Genomic DNA, 23,225 nt, shown 5'->3' with positions numbered 1-23,225 from the left:
CAGAGCCATCAAAATGACAAGAGGGCAGCGTAAGAATCCTATCAAAAACCAAAACAGTTTGGCATCTCCGGATTCCAACATTCCCAATGAAAACAACCTAGAGAACCTAACAGCAATGGATAGGCAAGAAAATGACCTCAAGTCCTTAGTAAAGAAGATGATAATGGAAGAAACAAATAAAATATGTAAACAAATGCAGGAGGAGGCAAATAAGAGGGCTGAAGAGTTAAAAGAGACATATAAAGAGGCACTTGAAGAATTTCAGAAAAATATAAATAACCAGATGATGGAAATCATTAAAACAGTCCAAGACATGAAGATAAAAATGGAAGCTATGATGCAGGAACACACAGAAGAAAAACGTGATCAAGAGGCTGCAAAGAGGAAAGCAAGCATCTCAGAGGTGGCCTTATCTAACAGATTGCAAGAAATGGAAGAACGGATATCAGGACTTGAAGATACAATCGCAGAACTGGAAACAACCATTCAGGGAAATGCTAAATCTGAAAAGTTCCTGACACAGAGCATTCAACAATTAAAAGACCACATGAAAAGACAAAATTTGCGAATAATAGGGATACAGAAGAAACCGGACAGCTGACCCCACAGCCCAGAACACATCTTTAATCAAATAATGGAGGAGAATTTTCCCAATTTGAAGAAAGAGATGCGTATGAGCATACAGGAGGCCTACAGAATGCCAAATAGAATAGACCTGAAAAGAAAATCTTCCCACCACATAATAATAACAACACAAAATATACAGAACAAGGAAAAGATATTGAAAGCGGCAAGAGAAAAAGGCTGAGTAACATACGAAGGCAAACCTATCAGAATTACTCCTGATTTCTCAGCAGAGACCATGAAAGCCAGAAGGGCCTGGACAGAGGTGCTGCAAACCCTAAGAGAACACAGATACCAGGCAAGACTACTATATCCAGCAAAATTATCAATAACCATTGACGGAGAAGACAAGTTATTTCATGACAAAAACAAATTCAAACAGTACCTAGCCACAAATCCAGCTTTACAGAAGTTATTAGAAGGAAAACTCCACCCCAACTGGTCAAACTACAACCAAAACTACATAGGAAATATGTAAAAATACCATTGCAAAATCACAACCTCACAAAATCTCAACTGTTACAAATACCAAAAATGAAGGGAATTACCAATCACTGGTCATTAATATCTCTCAACGTCAATGGTCTCAACTCTCCAATAAAAAGACACAGACTAACGGAATGGATGCATAAACATGACCCAACATTCTTCTGCATTCAAGAAACACACCTCAACCACAAAGACAAACATTGCCTCAGAGTAAAAGGTTGGGGAAAAATATTCCAAGCAAATGGTCACAAGAAGCAAGCTGGGGTAGCCATTCTAATATCTAATAAAATAGATTTTCAACCAAAATTAATCAAACGAGATGAGGATGGTCACTTCGTACTCGTCAAAGGTAAAGTCAACCAAGAAGACATCACAATTTTGAACATCTATGCTCCGAATAAAAGGGCTCCCACATTTGTAAAAGAGTTATTAACAAAGCTTGCCCCACTCATTGACACACACACAATAATAGTGGGAGACTTCAACACGCCTCTTTCACTCAAGGATAGGTCTTTGAATAAAAAAATAAGCCGAGAAATAACCTCATTAACCAATGTCATGAATCAAATGGATCTAACAGATATCTACAGAACTTTCCACCCAAATGCAAAGGATTATACCTTTTTCTCAGCACCCCATGGAACGTTCTCTAAAATTGATCACATAGTTGGTCATGAAGCAAACCTCAATAGATACAAGAAGATTGAAATAATACCTTGTATCTTATCAGATCACCATGGTCTAAGGCTGGACTTCAACAACAACAGAAATAGCAAAAAGCATACTAACACATGGAAATTAAACAACTTTCTACTTAATGACACATGGGTCACGGGAGAAATAAAGGAAGAAATAAAAGACTTCCTGAAATTCAATGAAAATGATGGAACAACATACCCAAATTTGTGGGACACATTGAAAGCAGTGCTAAGAGGAAAATTCATAGCACTAAGCGCCTTCAAAAAGAAAAAGGAATCATCCCACATAAACAACCTAACAACACATCTGGAAGCTCTAGAAAAAAAAGAAGCAGAAACACCCAAGAGGAGTAGACACCTAGAAATAATCAAACTCAGGGCTGAAATCAATAAATTAGAAACAAAGAGAACAATCCAAAGAATCAACAAAACCAAGAGTTGGTTCTTTGACAAAATTAACAAGATAGACAAACCGTTAGCCAATCTAACTAAAAGACAGAGAAACACTATCCAAATTAACAAAATCAGAAATGAAAAGGGAGACATAACAACAGACACTGAAGAAATACAAAGAATCATAAGAACCTACTTTAACAGCATTTATGCCACAAAATTCGAAAATTTAACGGAAATGGACAAATTTCTCGACCGATTCCATTTGCCGAAATTGAACCAAGTCCAGATAAACAAACTAAATAGCCCTATTTCACCTACAGAAATAGAAGCAACCATTGATAGTCTCCCAACCAAAAAAAGCCCAGGGCCAGATGGTTTCAGTGCAGAATTCTACCAGACCTTCAAAGAGGAGCTAATACCAATACTATTCAAGCTATTCCAAAAGATAGAAATGGACGGAATATTACCAAATTTCTTCTATGAGGCCACAGTCACATTGATACCTAAACCTCACAAAGATCCAACAAAAAAAAAGAATTTCAGACCAATTTCTCTTATGAACATTGATGCAAAAATACTCAACAAAATTCTCGCAAAGCGAATACAACAGCATATCAAAGACATCATTCACCATGACCAGGTAGGCTTCATTCCAGGCATGCAGGGATGGTTTAACATACGGAAATCCATCAATGTAATCCACCATATAAACAAACTGAAAGAGAAAAACCACATGATCATCTCTTTAGATGCAGAAAAAGCATTTGACAAAATCCAACACCCATTTATGTTCAAAGTTTTGGAGAGATCGGGAATACAAGGCACTTACCTAAACATAATAAAGGCCATATACAGCAAACCAACAGCCAACATTAAATTAAATGGAGAGATACTCAAGGAAATTCCTCTAAAATCTGGAACCAGACAAGGCTGCCCCTTGTCCCCTTATCTCTTCAATATAGTTCTTGAAGTTCTAGCCAGAGCAATAAGACAGCAAAAGGAGATCAAGGGGATCCAAATGGGAAAGGAAGAAGTCAAATTATCCTTATTTGCCGATGATATGATAGTGTATATAAGTGACCCGCAAAATTCCACCAGAGAACTCCTACAGCTGATAAACACCTTCAGCAAATTGGCAGGATACAAAATAATCTCAAAAAAGTCAGTAGCTTTTCTGTATACAAATGACAAACAGGCAGAGGAAGAAATTAGGAAAACTATTCCCTTCACGATAACCACAAACAATATAAAATATCTAGGAGTAACTCTAACCAAGCAAGTGAAGGACTTATTTGAAAAAAACTTCAAATCTCTGAAGAAAGAGATTGAAGATGACATGAGAAGATGGAGGGATTTACCTTGTTCGAGGATCGCGAGAATCAACATAGTAAAAATGGCTATCTTACCAAAAGCAATTTACAGATTCAATGCAATCCCTATCAAAATACCTACAAAATACTTTGAAGATTTTGAAAGATCAATTCTAAAATTCATATGGAGAAATAAAAAACCCAGAATAGCAAAAACAATCCTATACAACAAAATATCCTCCGGAGGAATCTCCATACCTGATCTCAAGCTGTACTACAGAGCAACAGTAATTAAAACAGCATGGTACTGGCAAAGCAATAGACTGGTGGATCAATGGAATCAAATTGAAGACCCAGAGATGAATCCACACACATTTGCTCACTTGATTTTTGACAAAGAAGTCAAATCTATTTAATGGAAAAAGGATAGCATCTTCAACAAATGGTGCTGGTCTAACTGGATGTCTACATGTAGAAAAATGCAATTAGACCCTTATTTGTCACCATGCACAAAACTCAAGTCCAAGTGGATTAAAGACCTCAACTTAAAACCAGAGACATTAATTCAGTTAGAGGAAAAAGTGGGGAAGAGCCTGGGACACATAGGCATAGGAAACAGCTTCCTGAACAGTACACCAACAGCCCAGGCCTTAATGTCGACAATTAATAAATGGGATCTCATGAGGCTGAGAAGCTTCTGTAAGGCAGGAGACACTGTCAAGAGAACAAAGTGACAACATACAGAATGGGAAAAGATCTTCACCAACCCTTCATCTGACAAAGGTTTAATATCCAAAATATATAAAGAACTCAAGAAATTAAACACCACAAAACCAAACAACCCAGTTGCGAAATGGGACTTGGAACTTAACAGAGAATTCTCAACAGAGGAGTATCAGATGGCCGAGAAACACTTAAAGAAATGCTCATCCTCGTTAGTCATCAGAGAAATGCAAATCAAAATGACACTGAGATTCCATCTTACACCCATCAGAATGGCTAAGATCAAAAACTCAAATGATACCACATGTTGGCGAGGATGTGGAGAGAGAGGAACACTCCTTCATTGCAGGTGGGAATGCAAACTAGTACAACCACTTTGGAAAGCTATCTGGCGCTTTCTCAGAAAAATGGGAATAGGGCTTCCTCAAGACCCAGCTATCCCACTCCCTGGAATATACCCAGAAAATGCCCTACCACACAACAGGGACATATGCTCAACCATGTTCATAGCTGCTTTATACATAATAGCCAGAACATGGAAACAGCCTAAGTGTCCCTCAGTAGAAGAATGGACTAAGAAACTGTGGTATATTTACACGATGGAATACTACTCAGCTATTAAAAACGAGGAATTCCCGAAATTTGTGGACAAATGGATTGATCTAGAAATTATCATAATGAGTGAGTTCACCCAGAAGCAAAAAGAGACAAATGGTATATACTCACTTATATCAAAACACTAGTCCAAGGGATACGTACCATGAAAATCTTTACTTACCAAGAAACTTGGTCAGAGGAGAGGACATCTGATTGAGACTTTAGGCAAGAGTAGCATGGAAGAAAGAGGAAATAGTAGGACCCACAGGGTCCTGGAAACCTACAAGAAGAACTTTATGACAGGCAGATCTGGATCCTGGGGTCCTCCTCAAACTAAGGCACCAGCCAAGGAGAATATAGGCAGTAAGCTTCGAACCCCTACCAAGACCTAGCCGACGAACATGATACTCTCCACCGCTGAGTGGAGAGTGAGATCTGACTCTCACACGAACTCTGGTGCCCCTTTTCTGACCATGTCCCTCAAATGGGGAGACCTGGTGGCACTCAGAGGAAGGATAGCTAGTTACCAAGAAGAGACTTGGTATTCTGAGAGCATATATAGGGGGAGGAGGTCTCCCTTGGTCACGGACATAGGGGAGGGAAGAAGGGGAGAAATGGGAGGGAGGGAAGAATGGGAGGAAACAGGGGAAGGGCTAACAATCGAGATATAATATGAATAAATTAATAAAAATAAAAAAATAAAAACAAACAAACAACCAAAAAAGAAAATGTAAAAGTAGGTCACTATTATAAGCCAAATAATATGTTACAATAGTGTCCTGATTATACATTGTAGCATGATGTTTAAAGACAGAAAATAATAGCTTCAATGTTTTATCAAGAAACATATGTATGTAAAAAAATAGCAAATTATAAAATCAAAACCTCAAAATGATGGTGCTCAGATGACCATGTAACCAAAGGGAAGATATTTTTCTTTGGTTTTAAAAATGTATTATTTACTGAGTATGTTAACACATGCTTTTAATTAAAGTACTAGAGAGACAGAGTCCAGTGAATATTAGACTTCACGGCCAGCCTTGCTTACAAATGAATTTTAGAATAGCCAGGACTATACAGAGAAACTGTCCCCACATCTACCCAGACAAAATGTTTATCCACTCAAAGTTGATGCCCCACTCTGACAGGCACTGTGTCTGAGAGGATCTGGCACAGACCTAAGAGGCAGGACTTCAGGATCCTAACTTGATTGTTTAGAAGACTTACCAACATGTCACTCTCAGACAGTTCATTAGGCTAAGTCCTGTGCTCCCTGCTCTCCTGTTAGAATGAAACCTAGCTATTGGGATCAATAGTATAGCATGGTTTTAAAAATGAACTCACCCATTTGTGCCAAGGTCCTTGGGATTAGCAAGAACCCTGAAAAGAAAAGCTCATGGTGAATGATTGATCTTTTTTCAATAGCCTGGCCCTCTTATCTGCCCAGTCTCTGTTGAGCCTCTGTACATTAGAATCAGAGCCCATTTAGTTAAGAGGGATGCATGTACCAATATCCGTCATGGATTCCCTGTTTTTTGCCGTGGACAGATCTAGCCATGAGGGTGATATTTCCACCCAGCGACTCCACACCCTTCCTTCCCATCAAGACTCACCAGTACACACCAGGTTTAGGAGCATGGACATCATGATGGTGAATTCGCAGAAGCGAGGCAGAGACAGAGCAAACATTACAGGATGTCGTGCAATGCTCCAAGCACCTATGTAACCACAGCATGCAGAGCGTAACAACAAAGCATATCCGGCCTGTCCTTCATGTTGATTGATTTTTTTTTCTTCTTTTTGAGACTGGGTTTTTCTGTCATTCTGACTGTACTGGAACACACTTTGTAGAACATACTTGCCTTGAATTTGAACATCCACATGCCCTGGCCTTACACGTGCTTAGATGAATGGTATATGTCATTATCTTTGTCTTCAATCGTGCCTTCATTTACTGTGGCCTTGGAGGACTGTAGCATCCTCAAAAGTGTTCAGACTTCAGCTCTTCAGACATAACATTTATCATGATCACTACCAGGTTGCAACTTGGACTACATCCCTCTAATTCCACATGTTCAAATTTTATTACTGTACTAAAACTCTTGATGCATTTTGTTGCTTTTTAAATCTGCATGTTAATGAGTACTCTGGCATTGTTAGCAACATGCCTAAAGAGTATTAATAATGTTTTAGTAGTAATCCTAATGTGAATACCAAAATGATTATCCAATTTTTCATTGATTATTTACTGACTTTACACCCTTATCCGAACCCATCTTTCTTGTCTCCTCCCAGTCTCACCCTCTAACCCTCTTCTAGTATTTTTCTTCCCCTTATCCTAAAAGAAATGACTCTCCTACCATCTTATCTCCATATCAACCTGCCACAGCACATCAAGTCACATCAGGACTAAGTACATCCTCTACTGCTGAGGCCAGACAAGGCAGTTCAGCTAATTTAATTGATCCAAAGGAATACAATAGAGTCTAAGTCAGATACAGCCCTTATTCCTCTTCTTAGAGGACTCATATGAAGACCAAGCAGCCCATTAGCTTTATATATGTCAAGGACCTAGGTCCAGTCTATGCATGCTCTTTCATTGGGGTTCATTCTCTGTAAGCCCCAATGAGTGTAGATTAGTCGATGTTGTAAGCCTTCTTGTGTTGTCTGTGAGGTCTCCAAGTCCAAAATCCTTCCCCCATTTCTTCCACATGATTCTCTGGGATCTGCTTAATTTTTGGTTCTTTCCATCATCTCCTGGATGAAACCTCTCCAACCACAGTTATGCCCGGCTCTTGGCTGCAAGCACAGCAGCGCATCACTAATAGTGTCAGAGGTTGGCTTTCTCTCGTAGGGTGGGTCTCAAGTTGGGGTGTTCTTTGGTTGTCCTTTCCCTCAATCTCTGATCCATCTTTATCCCAATTTGTAAGCAGGGAAAATTTTTGGTTGAAAGTTTTGGGACTGAGTTGGTGTCTCTCTGTTTCCACTGGAAGTGGAACCTTGTATTCATTTCAGTCTTCATATCTCCCCATCCCAGTACACCAAATTGTATCAGGATTGATTGCATCCTTTACCCTGTTGGTGTGGCAAGGCAGCCATGTCACAGGGAAGTAATTGGAAAGCACTGAAGAAAGTCCTTGTCAGAGATGACTCCCACTACCCTTACTTGGGGGTGAACACAAAACTGACTGTTGGGAATTCCCACAGATCATTCACAAATCATGTATAAACAATAAGACAGGTGAATACATTTTTGGATGAAGCAAAGGACTACAACGAGTGTTTGCATCTTTGGTTTTTATCCCATCTAAGACAAAGGCATTCTTTGTATGAATAAAATACCTCATTTCAAAGTGGATTGAATCATTTACATGAAAAGTGTAGGACTATTGATTGTAAGTTCTTTCATTGGTACTATATATAACTAGAAACTTTTGTTCATTATAAGTTTAAAGCAGTGGTTTGATCTATATTCTCAATATGAGTTCAAAGCAGAAGTTTTATCTTTTTCTTATTTCATATGTACATATGTATTCAACTTTTATGTAAAAGTTTCTCTAAGGAACAGGTGCTTTGTCTTGTATAAGTAAGCATTTGTTTCTATATTCAAATGATCTTTCATATTGTGGTGTACCTCTGTGCCTTGTCCTTGGACTAAACCTAGAATGAATGTGTTTCCTTGATTATTAGTTTGTTTCAATCTTGTTTTCTGTATTGGTGTAAGTCAAGTGCCTCAGAGACATCTTAGTTAATTTTCAGGATGGCAAAATTTACTTGAATCAATTCAGGAATCATCATCATGAATTATAAAAATCATCTTCTTAAGGTCCTGCAGGAAATCTGCCCAACAGAGAGACTAGCATCTATGGAACAAGAAGCAGTGAGGGATTCTCTATTCCATGTCAGGTATATGAGACAAGCTTGGAAAGGCAGTATAGCAACAATAAGCAGTCTTGAGGCAAAATTCCTGGATCTTTGCCTAAATCAGGCATATACCCTCCAGAAAGCTCACTGGCTTGCTTTTGCCAATCCAGCATGCAATTACTACTAGATCACTCCCACCAGCAGTGGAGGAGCATTTCCATATTTTTGCATGCTTCCCACCCAGCATATGCTGTCCCTTCTGCTTTTAATCTTAGCCATTTAAAAAATTATCAATTGATTTATTCTTTTAAAAATTTCCACATATATTTATTTTATTACACATGCATAAAACAAAGTACGAACAGCATAGAGAACCATGTGACAATCATGAGTTCTATAATCATATTGATTTGGCTATTTCTATTTGTCAAACTTGAAGTAAACATCTTTCCTGTCTTGCTGGCCTGAGCATCTGAGTGAAATTCAACATCCAACCTATGTCATCTCTACTACCTTACCTCTTTTATCTTGATCTACAAAGATCGTATCCCCTAACCAACTGAACGTGATTGTAGAACTAAACTATTTGTTCTTCAACACCACTTAGAGACTTGAGAAGGAATAAAACTTAAATTCCTGAGTGAATCAGTAGTGGAGGTTAGCAGCTTCCAAAGTGAGAAAACGACTGAGACAGTTTACTACCTGAACAATCACTCAACGCTCTTCATAACATTGGAGTCTCATCTTCATTTTTCTGGCCCAATGTCTCTGCCAGACTCATTTGCAAAGCAGGAACTATTGAAGACTTGCTTGCCCTGTCTTGGCAGAGTTTGGCTGTCAACTCTGCCTGCATCTAAGCTACACATTTTTAGGAAGAATTCTGTTTGTGGCAGGAATGAGGACATTTTGCCCAGTGGCTGGTTTGCCACATTTGAAGCCATCTCCGTAAGGAGGTTCTTTGATGCTCATAATCTTCTTTGAGATCAGCTGGGTGTTGTCACGAGTTAACTTGCTTTGTTTTCAAAGAAAGTCCAGGGTAATAAAGACATATTTAAATGCCATATTCTGTGTGTCTCTGAGGCTTTTGAAGACCATATTCAGCTATTTTACCTCATGTATAGAGTTGTGTCTGTCTGTGAGACTTAGGATATATATTCTTTTGCTAGAATCTGACTGGTATTTGACATCCCCATGTTTTGTATCAATATACTAAATTCTATACCAATGACTTAGACATAACCTTTATTATGAGTAACAATTAAGGCCTGGAGTTAAGGAGGAGGTTCAATCATCTATCTTTTGTTCCATCCTCCATCTGCATTTCTATATTTCTCTTTCTTTCTTTTCAGCTCTTATCTTCTTGCCTATGGATGAAAGATAAAGGAAAAGAGAGACATCCCTGAGTTCAGCCTAGTTTTTTCTCCGTATAAGACTAATAATAATTTATAACCACCTCCCAATGAAAATAAGCATTTGTAGACCAAGAGAGCAAACAGAAACCTACCCCACACCATTAGAGGGAATGAGATGTCATTCTCTTGAGGTTTCTTCAGCTGAATTGGGCTAAATATTACCTTAGGAGGGCTCCTCCCTAATGGGAAAATTGTTAAGCAAGCCAGGGATTGGATTTGTGGTCCAGTTTCTAAATGTTGAGGGATTCCAGGCTCAATAGGAGATTGAAATGCTCATCCAATTTAGACCAAAAGCTTTCTACAATGCTGTTCAGCAAGCTGTCCAAATCTGATGTGTAACAGCAACAGAGGGATCTAGGGATGGAGCAAGGAGGATGCAGGATGTCAGCATCCAGCACACTGAGAGGAATGGATCCTGTCAGGTCTAATCCAGCATCAGTGTCTGGTTCTTTTGTTCTGCAAACGTAATTTCCACAAGCATTATGCAGTTCTAATGTAAGTTGTCTGTACATCTTCCTTCATGCCATACTAATAATGACTTCCAGTAATAAACCATAGAGAGTCTGTGGCCAACACGAAGCCTCTCTATGCATTTACATGCATATCTCTGCCAGTCTCAGAGCTATTCACGTGTAGTGGGATGAGAAATTTATTCATTTTTTGCATCCCAATAGTAGTCCCAGGTAGATTTTCACAGTGGTTCTAAAAGGTTGCCCTTCCTCCAGCAGTGGAGGAGCATTCCTTTTCTCCACATCCTCACCAGCATGGGTTGTCACTTGAGTTTTTCACATTAGACATTCTGACAGGTGTAAAGTGGGATCTCAGAATCATTTTGATTGTATTTCCTGATAACTAAGGAAACTGAGCGTTTGTTTAAGTATTTCTCAGCCGTTTGAAATTCCTGTGCTGAGAATGCTTGCCTTAGCCATGTACCCCATTTTTAAAAAATAAGTTATTTTGTTTGACAGTGTTATTTTTTCTTGAGTTCTTTACATATTTTGGATATTAGCCTTCTGTGAGATGTAAGATTGGTGAAGATCATTTCCCATCTGTAGGCTTCTATTGTTTTCCTATTGGCAGTGTCCTTTGCTTTACAGAAACTTCTCAGTTTAATGAGGTCCATTTATTTATCGTTGATCTTAGTGCCTGTGTTGTTGGTGCTCTGTTCAAGAATTTTTCTCCTTTACCAATGTATTCAAGGCTATTCCCTGGATAAATAATGGGAAATGCTGGATATTTCAAATTAGAACCTTGAGAGGCAAATGATCACACATGAGCCAATTTTTCCAATAAAGCAGAATCTTGAGTTTCCCTTATGTTACCAGCCCTTCATTCTCGCCTCTCCTGAACCCCAGCAGATATCATGAATATTAGATACAGTGTCATGTGTTCAAAAGAGGCAATGAGGCCCTCAAACTAATAGAGACCCAGTGATAACCACCTCGGCAATGAGCTAAGGAGATTAGACTTTATTTAGCTACCACTAATATGTCTAAGTACTCATGTTAAGAAATTGTCTAACTTTTGTCAGAGTCCTGCCTTAGTTGCTTACCCACTTTCATTTTAGGACTCAACAAGATACAGGAGGATGATATGCTGTGTGGCCATGATGCTGATATAACTTCAGTCCAGTTAGTTTGCTGACTGCAGTCAAAACCCCAGGTTCCTGTGAGAGAAGAGGACCCACAGGATGTGTGAGGTCTGAGTTCCTGACCACAGTAGTTCTTTATTTTTCTTTTTATTTTATTATTTTTTCAAGACATGTTTTATCTGTGTAACCTTGGTTGTCCTGGACTCACTTTGTTGAAAAAGCTAGCCTGGAGCTCACAGAGATCCTCATTTCTCTGCCTCCCAGAGTTCTGGGACTACACCCAGTCATGCCCCACCATGCCCAGTTCTTTATTTTCAACTCCATTAAAAAGAAACAGCTTCATTTTGAAATATTTGATTTTCAGTTGCTCTTGGGTCAAGTCTTAGAAGAGACGGAGTAATCTGTTTATATTTAAGTCCTAAAAGGAGGATTTTCCTTATATTAATCTTTAGCAGTGCTTAAATATCTGTATCCTTTCTAAACCTCAATTTCTTCTTTTTTCCTGGCAGGGTGTATTTTGCATGTCAGTTATCCCAGAACTCACACAAGGAACGCAGAGAGACTTCAAATTTGTGTTTCTCCTTTTAAATTCTAGAAATACTGGAATACCTTATCATGCTTTTTATCCATTCTATTTTCATTTGAAGTGAAAATTGTTTGATGAACTATCAGTTCCTTCATTGTACTCATAGGGATTGCCACATGGGACAGTATTGGTCATATTGCATCCATAGTTAAAAAACAAAGATGAAGGAATGCATGCTTATACTGAACTTGTTATCCTCACTCTTAAGCATTTAAGGATACCATGCTTGGGGAATTGTGCCACTTCCTAAACATGGACAGATCTTCTTACAACAACTAAACAAATACCTCAATGCCCCCAGAACACCCATAGGTCGACTCACTCTGATTTACACAAATTCTCTGTAGATTCTTTTTTAAAGTGTCTCTAGAATGAGATAAGTTGACATTTAAAGTGAAAAACCACACCAGCAGAAATATAAAGATTATACTACCACTTAAAATTGCCTAAAACATCGAGAGATAAGTTTACCCCTTTCACTCAGCTATACCAGTCTTGAGAATATACCTGAAGGACTTTAAATCAGCACAGCATAGACACTGTTGACCTTCACATTTATTGATTCCCTATGTAACCACAGCAGCTGTTCATTTATTTGTGTAATAGCCATGCCATGTAAAATGACCAATCTTTCACAACTCTTCTGCCCATACTCTATCTTTTATATTTGTTCTATTGGCTCTCTTGTGTTGTTCCTATAGCATTGGATGGGTTAATGTATATGTTCCATGATAGTTCTTCTCCTATATAGAGAGACTTAGATCACTTGGGCTGAAGTTTCTGGAAAATGACTAAAATTTTCTGCAAGAGGTTGTATCGCTGCTCCCTTCCTCCAGCTGGTTTCTAATTGCTTTTCTAGTACATGCATTCTGTTGCTCATCATTCTTTATTTTCCTTCTTCCTTAAGTTCCTTTCCTCCCTGTATTATCTCTGTAAATTTAAAGGATCATCATAAAAGATGAGACATTAGGAATATAGGAACCAGAAATGAAGAAGATAGAAAAAAATGATTCTTCTTGACATTCAGTACCCTAGCATTCCTAAACTGACAGAAGCTGTAGTTGCCTAAACAAGAAACACACAAGATGAAACCAGTCAACATTTACCATAGAAGAAGATTGGTCCTTATTCTTGGATGGAGGAGGACTTATGGAGAGTATTGAACATTGAATATGATTTAAAAAAATACCTTTCATGTAAGCATGTAATGTATTCCCAATTAAAAGCTTATGTAAATATATCATCCTTTTGTTTTATGACCTTCTTTCCAGTTATGTCACACACACACACACACACACACACACACACACACTCACACTCACATGCAAACATACTGTATGCATATATATAAAGATGGCAAAATGCAACCCAATACTTTATAATATAATCTAAAAGATTAATAAAATATAAAGGAAATACAATTTAAAGTATTTTATTGTTTATAAATAAATAAATAAAATATTATAAATATAAACATAAATATATAAAATATTTAATATTTTAACATATGCATTTATATCATTACACATGAATAAAATAAAATAAACTACATACACCAGGAAGAATCATGAGACAGTCATGAGTTATATAAATTTTACATTCATAGTGATTTGGCTATTTGTATTTGTCAGACTTAGAGTAAACATCTTTGCTATCTTGTTGGGTCTAAATTTGTGAATGAAATTAATATCTATCATATCTCATCTCTATTAACTTAAATCATGTATTTTTTATCTAAAAAGATCTTATCACTAACAAATTAAACCTGATTGTAAGACTAAACTATCTGGTCTTCAGCCCCCATCAGAGACTTGAGAAGCAATAAGACTTAAATGCCAGAGTGAACTGGTAGTGCAGGTTAGCAGTTTCCCAAATGAAAACATTACTAAGACAGTTTACTACCTGAACAGTCAGTCATCATACTCTATAATGTTGGGCATCATCTTCAGCCTTCTAGCCCAGTATCTCTGCCAGACATATTCACGAGGCAAGAATTATTGAGGACTTGTGTGCCCTGTCTTGGCAGAGTTCAGCCTCGCCTCTGCCTGCATCCGAACTTGCCCATTTTTAGGCAGATTTCTGTCTGTACAAGAAACGAAGACATTTTGTCCGGTGGCTGATTTGCCACCTTTGAAGCCAACTCCATAAAAAGGTTCTTCGATGTTCATCACCTTCTTTGAGGTTGGCTGAGTGTTGCCATGGTGGGGCAGCCTAGCAAGGCCACAGAGGATTGGGATACAGGTAGTCCTCATGAGACTTAATAGGCTCAGGTCAGATGTTAGTGGAGGAGGTCTCCTTTTTCTGAGGACTATGGGAGGGAAGGAGAAGGTATGAAGGAGGGAGGGAGAGATTTGGAGGTGATGAGGAAGGGGCTAATATTAGGATGTAAAGTGAACAAAAATAAAATAAAAATCAATTTAAAAGAGGGGGTAAAGATGTAGGAAATGCAAGCAAGAAGCCTCCAACAGTATAGAAATGATGAAGATAGTTAGCTGCCCCAGAATTTCTCCATAACTTTGAAGCATCATCTTCAGTCTTCTGGCTTAGAGTATCTGATAGACTTTACTTTGAAGCAGGAATTATAAAAGACTTGCCTACCTTGGCAATGTGAAACTTGGCAATTGACTGTCCAGCCTCTAGTTTGCCCAGTTTTAGACAATATTATGTTTGTAATTGACACAAAGACATTTTTTTACCCAGTGGCTAAATTGACACATGAAGCATTTTATGCTCCTTGAAGTACAACAGGATGTAGCCAGAAGCAGACATGTCCCATTGTCAAAAAGCCTTAAGTTGATAAAACCTTTAAATGCCATATTCTGTAGATCTCTGTGGTTTTACAAGACATCAGAGATCTTATCTCAATTGCTTTTTTTCTAGCTATTTTTATTTGTCAATTTAGGAAACATATTTTTGTAATTAACTAAACTAGTATCTAATATGTGCATGAATTTGATTGCCTGTCTGCTAATATGCATTTCTTAATTATCCTAAATGCTGATAACAGCATAGCCAGGAGTGGAGACCATGCAACTAGCTTGACTATGATCCAAGCTTAAGATATCCTCCAGATGAACATGAGTGGACCAGAGTTAAGTTGCCTGACAAAGATCAGGTAACTCCTGACTCTTGACCTCATCAGCTGTTGTGATGACACCTATTACTTTCACAATGGTTGCTTTCACTCTCCTCTCCTCTCTTCTTATCTTGATGTACTCACCTTCCTCTGTTCTTGGTTCTCCAAAAATCACTGAGCACAGAAAGTTAGACGTTCTACCAAAACAAAGTAATAATACCTGGCCCACAATTCATGCTTAAGTATAAAAATGCCCTCAACTTTATCACTTCCCCTTGGCAAGGCGTCCCCTTAGAAATCAGAGGAAGGGGATGCTCGCTAAGCAGATGAGACAGAACTGCACCTATCAGAGGTCTAGTATAGTAGACTAGTGCAGAAGAGAGAGGTTGAGTGAGAACAGGCAGGTAAGAGAGAGGGGCTAATAATTTGGATGTAATGTGAATAAGTTATAATCTTAAAAAAGGGGAAAAACCCCATGACTAATGATTCAGAACTGGGAAACAATGGTGATAGAGAAAAGTGGTTCTTCTTAGTGTAGTATTTCCTAGTTCCATGTATCTCCCTGCTACTTTCATTGTTTCATTTTTCTTTAGCACTGACTAGCATTCCACAGTGTATATGTGACACATTTTCATTATCCATTCATCAGCTGAAGGAAACTCAGATTGTTTCCTTGTACTATCTATTGTGAATAAGCAGCAAAGCGCACGATAGAGCAAGCAGAGATGGCATAGTATGCCAAGTTATTTTTATATATGATAAGGTGTTGAAATGATGCAAATTTAGTGCTTGTGTATGAAATTCTTAAAATTACATTAAAATATGTTATAAAAGAAAACGAAATGAAATATCTATGAAACAAAGAAAGTCTCTAAATGAGATTTTATGACATTTAAAAATTAGTTATTGAACAAAAATATTTGGCAATATCCATTCATATTGCAAAGAACACAGTTACTGAATTGGAAAAAATAAGGGCCAGCTTTCTGTGGAAGCAGGCATGGGTTCTTGCTGAAAACCTTGACAATCTGACATTATACATGTATACACACATGTTCACGCACACGCACACACACACACACACAAATAAATGCAAAATTTACAAACAATAAAATGTGGATAAAATAGGAGAACTATTGAGCTTTGATCAGGGATTATATAATCTGACAGGAAAATACAGAAAGTGAATGAAGATACAATGAAGAGGAATGGAGATACATTTTGAAGCCATCCAACTACCAAATTATCAGTTATAAAAAGTCATTTAAGTGAAAGAGAGGTTCATTTGGGGGCATAAGGAAGAAGGGAATCTCAAATGAGTTTATGGAAGGAGATGAATATGACTAAGATATTATATGAAATTCTCAAAGAATTTATAAAATATTAACAAAATTAAACAGAGCCTATAAAATAAGCAAAAATATTATCAAGAGAAAAAACTAGAGAAAACTCTCAAAAAAAGAGAAATATGAAAATGGCCAGGTCCAAGATGGTCAATGACACAAAAGAAATTCAACCCAAATAATTAAGATCACAATGAAATTATTACCCTATGAGATCCTGAAATCAGAATGACAAAAGAAGTAAACCACAGTAGGGACTTCTAACACAGCTAATGGCAGGCTTTTTAGCAAAGACTTACATACCCCAAGAGACCAGGATGGTGTATTTGATTAGGTGAGTGGAAAAATGAAAATCCCTGCCTATAAATCTCATAAATGCTGCCTTTCAGAAATGAAGCATATAAAACATTTCTCAGAAAAAAAACAGTAGCAGACAAAATTCATCACAAAAAAGCACAGGAAATGCTATGGATTACTTCAACCTGAAAGAAAGACATCATGTAGAAAAAGTAAAAGTAATTCACTAAAAGTATACCAAAAAAGATGTTACAATAGTGTGCTTGTAGTGTACAAATCCTATTTGTAGCATGGATGTTTAAAGACAAAAATGATAGCTGCAATTAATTGTTAAGTGACACATATAGGTAAAAAATAATAAATTATAACATCAATGTCTCAAAATATGTTAGGTTGGTCGGATGAAAATATAACAAAAGGGAAGACTTTTTTATTAAAAAAAACTTAATATCCATTGGGTGTTGTGGCACATAATTTTGATTACAGACTTGAGAGGCAGAGGCATGTGAATATTTGAGTTCTTATCCAGGCTTGTCTACAGAGTGAGTTCTAGTATAACTTGGAATACACAGAAATTGTGTGTTCTTGCAAACCAACAAATAATGCTCATTAAATCAAAGTTGATGCCTATGGAAGCCAACCATAGAGTCTAGTGTCTTGCATATCTGGGACACAACTGAGAGACAGGTTTCCAGGGTCCTAACTTTACAGTAAAAAGACTCATGAATAAGTCATTTACAGAATGCCCCAGCCCAAACTGCAGAATGCCTGGTCTCCTGTTAGAATGAAACCTACTGTATTGAGATATGTAGTAACTCAAGATTCTAAGGATGGACTCACCAACTTGTGCTGATGTCCCCTAGACTAGGAAGAAACCTGGAAAGGAAAACTGATGATGGATGGTATGCCTCCTTCCAATATCCTGGCCCTCTGACACTGCTTATCTATGTCTGGCCTCTGTATATTAGAATTAGAGGCTACTCAGTTAAGATAAACTCATGCACCACTATTTACCATGGTGCCCAGGCTTTTGGTGGTGGACTGATCTAGCCATCAGGGCGATACTTCCACCTTGTTTTTCCACACTTTTCATTCCCATCAAGACTCACCAATGCACACCAGGTTTAGGAGCATGCTCATCATGGTGATGCTTGACAAACAAGAGACAGAGCCAGAACAAAAGTTACAGGATGTCCTAAGAGGCTTGAAGCATCTATTTGACCACAGAATGGAAAGCATGCCAACAGAGTACAACCAGTCCTTAGTCACTGCCTGGAGGAGTTACTCTAAAACTCTGTGCATTCCAAGGATCTCTGTTCTACTAGCATCTATTTACCCCCCTTCACAGGACAGGACTTCCTGGATCAGCATCAGGCAATCAGCTAATTTTACTGTTTTAGAAGTGAGACATATAAAAGTTCTAGTGTTACAGGTTGGAAGGACTAATGAATCATAACATAGTACACAATTATCAAAGGGCAGCGATGGCTCATTTGTCATAACGTAGTATCTAATTATACAGGCAGGCAAAAGATTGGGACTCATGTGTTCTCCACTTTGTGCCAAGTTTGGACATGGTGGACTGTGACCTTAAAAGCTGGGCTTTTCAACAATGGCAGAAGAGGGCATTAATTAGATCACCTGGTGAGTCACAATCCATTGTGAGCCTACTGATGTTGACATTGGCACCTGAAGTTGAAAACTCTGCAAGTACATAACACACTTTATTTTCTGAAGGTTGTCTCCAGCCCTATACACTTACCATTCTTTTAAACATACACACACACACACAAATATATATATGCATATATATACATATTCGCCATATTCATCAATGGTTGACATAGCAATATGTGAACATGTTTAATATGTACAATTTTGACAACTTGTTTTGCTCTTTTCAGGCACTTTAAGTTTACAAGGAAATTTCCTGACTCTATGGAACTTGTTCTTTATTCCTTTAGTTATAGTATGGGTCTAAAATGAGCCATCTGATGGAAACATTATGTTGGAGTTATAACAGTGACTGTGAATAGAATTTACAAAATTATTAATGAATATCATATGTTTAACCTATTCAATGAAATGGTATTTTTCTGTGGAAGTGTAAAAGCAATGTAAACTCACAGCTTCAGAATAAGTGTTCTAACCTCACTGAAGGTCATGAAGATGTGCAGATTTTGGGTCTGGCTAATGTCATTGTGTCGTTTACTTTAAGTACTTTAAAATAACAAAGATTATAAGAAGCTATATTTCAAAGTCATGACAACATTCAAGGTAAAGACAACACTATATCACCTCTTTATTTCCCACTATTGTAATTGTCCTGAAGACAAGTACGAAGTTTTCAAAAAGAGTTCTCAGATAATTCTAACAGTGAACATTGTAATACTGAGTTTACAGCAAAAGTTTGGTGTCATAATTTTCACTCCATTTACTTTGCAGTTTTATCTGGGTTTTTCCATTGTTTTTGCTTTGCTTTTGTCTTTTCTTATTGATTCTGGGAAAGTAAAGAAAAATTCTATTTGAAAGTGAGTAAAAGTGATGGCACATGACATACGTAACACATGGATGTCAGAAGACAAAAGGAGGAGTGAAAAAATATTCAAGAAAGATATGAGAAAAGTAGCACAGTTGAGCCAGCAAAGTGTTGACAGAAATTGCCAGAATTCCCCTTAGCCAGAGCCCATTTATAACCTGGGCCTTCTCAGAATGTAGATCCTTTGGATACACCCAGTTTTGTCACCAGCACATGTATTTCCCATGGACTCTCAAATTTGGAGCCTGGTGGTATTTCTTGTTTTTATCCATCTTCTGGTTGCATTTTGTTTGAGTTTATTGTTGTACCAAGCCTCTAAAAGCAGAATCACAAGAGTTGCTAAAACCAAGGAAGCTGAAAATATTCGGAAGAGATCTTCAACTGTGTGACCTTGCTGTTCTGAAGATGATTCTTCTGCACAAAGAGGTCAAAGAAGCCAGGTCACAGAAAAACCTTACAGTAAATGCTTGTGCACCCAGTCCCTCATCTCCTTGACAGAACTAGACCATTTGTGTCTATCTCTTAATCTAGAATTTTCCTTCTCACCTGCTTCTTACATGGACATGTTTTTCTGACATCCTAACTATCTGAAATTCCCCAAAGAATCATACAATTTGAGTAGACTATATGAAGTACTCAAAAGAAATGAGCCTTTCCTCTGAGATACTTTGTTTTGACTAACACTTGTTTTTTTTTCTATAAATGTGTTTAACCTTGTTGTAGACAAACTTTTGTGCCTTTGGGCTTTTGGACATTTTTCAAGACCACATCTCAGTTCCATCAAGCCACAGCAAACCCATCATTGAGTGTACTGGAGGATAGAGACTCTGAGTGACTCAGAACTGTCTGACCAAGTCTGTGCACCACATGTACCACAAGCCATTGGTGTCCAGCTCTTGCCAAGAGTCTGGGAAATTTATTCCAGAAAATAAACACAAAAGGAGAGTGAAGGTCAGTGGCTGATACTGGATAATCTCATTAGATTTTGCTAACTTGATATAAGCTAGCATTATCTGGGAAGAGGAGCTTAAATTAAGAAAATGCCTCCATTGCCTATTTGGACTGTAAGCAAGTCTTTTGGGGAGATTTTCCTGGTTGATTGATAATTGATGCGGGGGGGGTCCACTGTTGGTTTTTGTAAAAATGATCTGCGCAAGCTATTAGGAAGTAATACTGTAAGCAGTGTTGCTCTCTAGCCACTGTTTCAGTTCCTGCCTAAACTGTCCTTCTCTAATATTTTTATTATGGAATAAACCATTTCCTCCATAATTCACCTTATATTATGGTGTTTTATCACAAAATTATAAACCTAACTAGTGTAGACAATGTCTGATCACTACACCAGCTTTGTGTCCCCCATAAAGCCTTATGCCTTGGTGAAGTAAAATAAACCATGAATGGGAGCACTTTGTACCAGGACATGCTGATGGCTGCTCCTCTATTTAGTGTTGAAAGTCTATTAAACTGAGCAGTTTACTTACTCAGGATTTCTGTACTCTTTTTTTGGGCTATAGATCTTCATAATCAAGAGACCTGAGTGAACCTATACACTAATAAAGGATGGGCCAAAGGTTCTTACTTGAGACTAGGAGGTCAAGAGGGTCACTATTTTTCACCACACCTGTGGCTGGTTCCTAAAATAGCCATAGCATCTGAATCTTCCCTTGTAGTTGGGATTACAGAGCCCAGAAGAAAAAGAGCCCGGAATGGCTGATTGGCATATTTCTGTGAGTCCAGGGTCCATGAAAGACCCTGGGTCAGAATGAATTTGTCAAATCCCAGCAATGAGCTACACTGCAAAAATATAGACTTTCCTGTAGTTACAGTAGTTCTGGACCAGATTGACAGGGTAGGTTGTTCATAGGCTCCTAGGAAACAAGGGGCAGTATATGAAATGAACTTAAACTACACACATCATCTACTAGGCTTGGGATCTGATCGAGATATGAATAAAGAGTAGTCTTCTTAGTAGATAGACTTGCTGTGACCCCTGAGTGTCCTCTCACCTTTTATTACCAGTTCCAGGGTACTACTGTGCTCTGACAAGCCATCAGAGCTATTATAATAACACTTATATACTCCTTCAAAGATGGCTTCCATGTAATCAATGCAGAACTTGGCTTTGTTCTTGGTTTCCAGTGGCAACTGTCTTTCCCAAGGATCTACACTTCCCTCTTTATGCAGAAGGTACTCCTGGGCCTCACTCGACCCTTGACACCAAATAATCACAGATGTATTTTTGGCAATCACAGAGCCTGGCTCAGCCCAGATGATGGGCTTTGGGAGGTGTCCTGCAAGAAAATCAAAGGCTGAGTCAAAGTACAATTTCTCCTCAGACCCCAGATCATAGCACAGAATACTCACTGCCATCACAGCATTAGCCCATACTTTTTACCCTCCTCATTGGGAAGAATTGAACTGCTGGAGAGCAATACAGTGTGGAGAATCAACTCTTCATATAACTGGAAATACTCACCTGCCAGTACTGCAGTCCTGCGTTCCACAGTCAGACCTGGAAGAAAATTCTCTCTGAGAACTTTTTCCCTTTGAGAGCCAGGTTGGATCCCCTGGGGTGTCCATATGGAATCAAACCTGGCTGTGGAGTAGGGTTCCTTACATACTTGAGTGTCCACTTCCCTTCTTCATATCTCACCAAGGAACAGCAGCGTCCTGAGCATGGGGATCATAGCAAGTCTTGGTATTGTTCTTAGCTGTGTTCCTGGCACCTTCAGACCGGTTTGTGCCACCACTTGAAATGCTGTTGTCATTCTGAGGGTAGGTCCTTCCTGTTATGGGTTTGCCACATCATCATTATTATAGGAAGAGTAACTTCTCTTTTTTCTAGTGAAAAGGCTTGGCTAAGTACTCATGTCTCTGCGTAGTCTTTAGGGAAAAAGAGTTTTGCTGTATTCCTCAAGATTTCCATCAATCCTCTGTTTTTCAAGCCAGAGAACCAACATTCACTTGTCAGAATATTGTATTTTACAAAGATAAACAGTTTCCACTCTTAGTTGTACAAAAGTGATGTTAGTCCAAATCACCACAGTGTTCTAAGATAAGACGTATTCATGATCTTTCAATTAGGGGCCCTAATCTCAAGGTAGATCTGTCAACTCAAGTCAAACATGTCTTAACACACATCTCTGAGAAGACTGCTCTTTTCTCCTTAAGCTCCAGTGGTCTTCCACAACTTTTGCCACAATGTCCTGGTCCACTGTAACAAAGCATCAGAATTTTCCAATTCTTTAGCCTCTTAACTTGTTTCTGTGGTGCTGACTCCCTTGTCTACCTTTTTGCATTATTATGGTGTTATTACTGTGTTGAGGCCACCATGCTTAAGTTGTCCTCCAAGATCCTTATACTAAGACGTATCTGGATACCAGGAGTAATAAGTTCAGGATCCAGGCATGAGAATGGAAACACCTTTGTTTCTGTTATTCTGCTTAGAAGAGGAATTTTTCATTCTTTCACCTGAACTTCAATTACTCACTTCTATTGTCAAAGAGACATAGTAGTATCATCAAGTCCTCAGGATATTTGTACATTATGGAAGGCTATCCTGTAACAATGACATGAAATAAAAATGGTGTTTCCCTCCTTTAGTTCCAGTAGCTGTGATTTCCACCTATGTTCTTCACTGGATTGAGAATATACTTAATTTGTTATAGAAGATGGGAGAG

At 38.1% G+C, this 23,225-nt stretch overlaps 1 long non-coding RNA gene across 1 annotated transcript; it reads right to left on the bottom strand.

Moving 5' to 3' along the window:
* Positions 1-19,791: 19,791 nt before the first annotated feature.
* On the bottom strand, positions 19,792-22,206 carry LOC127203483 (uncharacterized). The gene is made up of 3 exons (XR_007832374.1): positions 22,022-22,206; positions 21,552-21,836; positions 19,792-19,959 (listed from the first exon to the last, which is right to left on the bottom strand). It is a non-coding gene; the product is annotated as an uncharacterized LOC127203483 (long non-coding RNA).
* Positions 22,207-23,225: the final 1,019 nt, after the last annotated feature.

This window comes from Acomys russatus, chromosome 19 (assembly GCF_903995435.1).
Source record: "Acomys russatus chromosome 19, mAcoRus1.1, whole genome shotgun sequence".
NCBI classification, from domain to species: Eukaryota; Metazoa; Chordata; class Mammalia; order Rodentia; family Muridae; genus Acomys; species Acomys russatus.
Note: the sequence above shows the minus strand (reverse complement) of the source record. Positions and strands in the feature narration are given on the sequence as shown.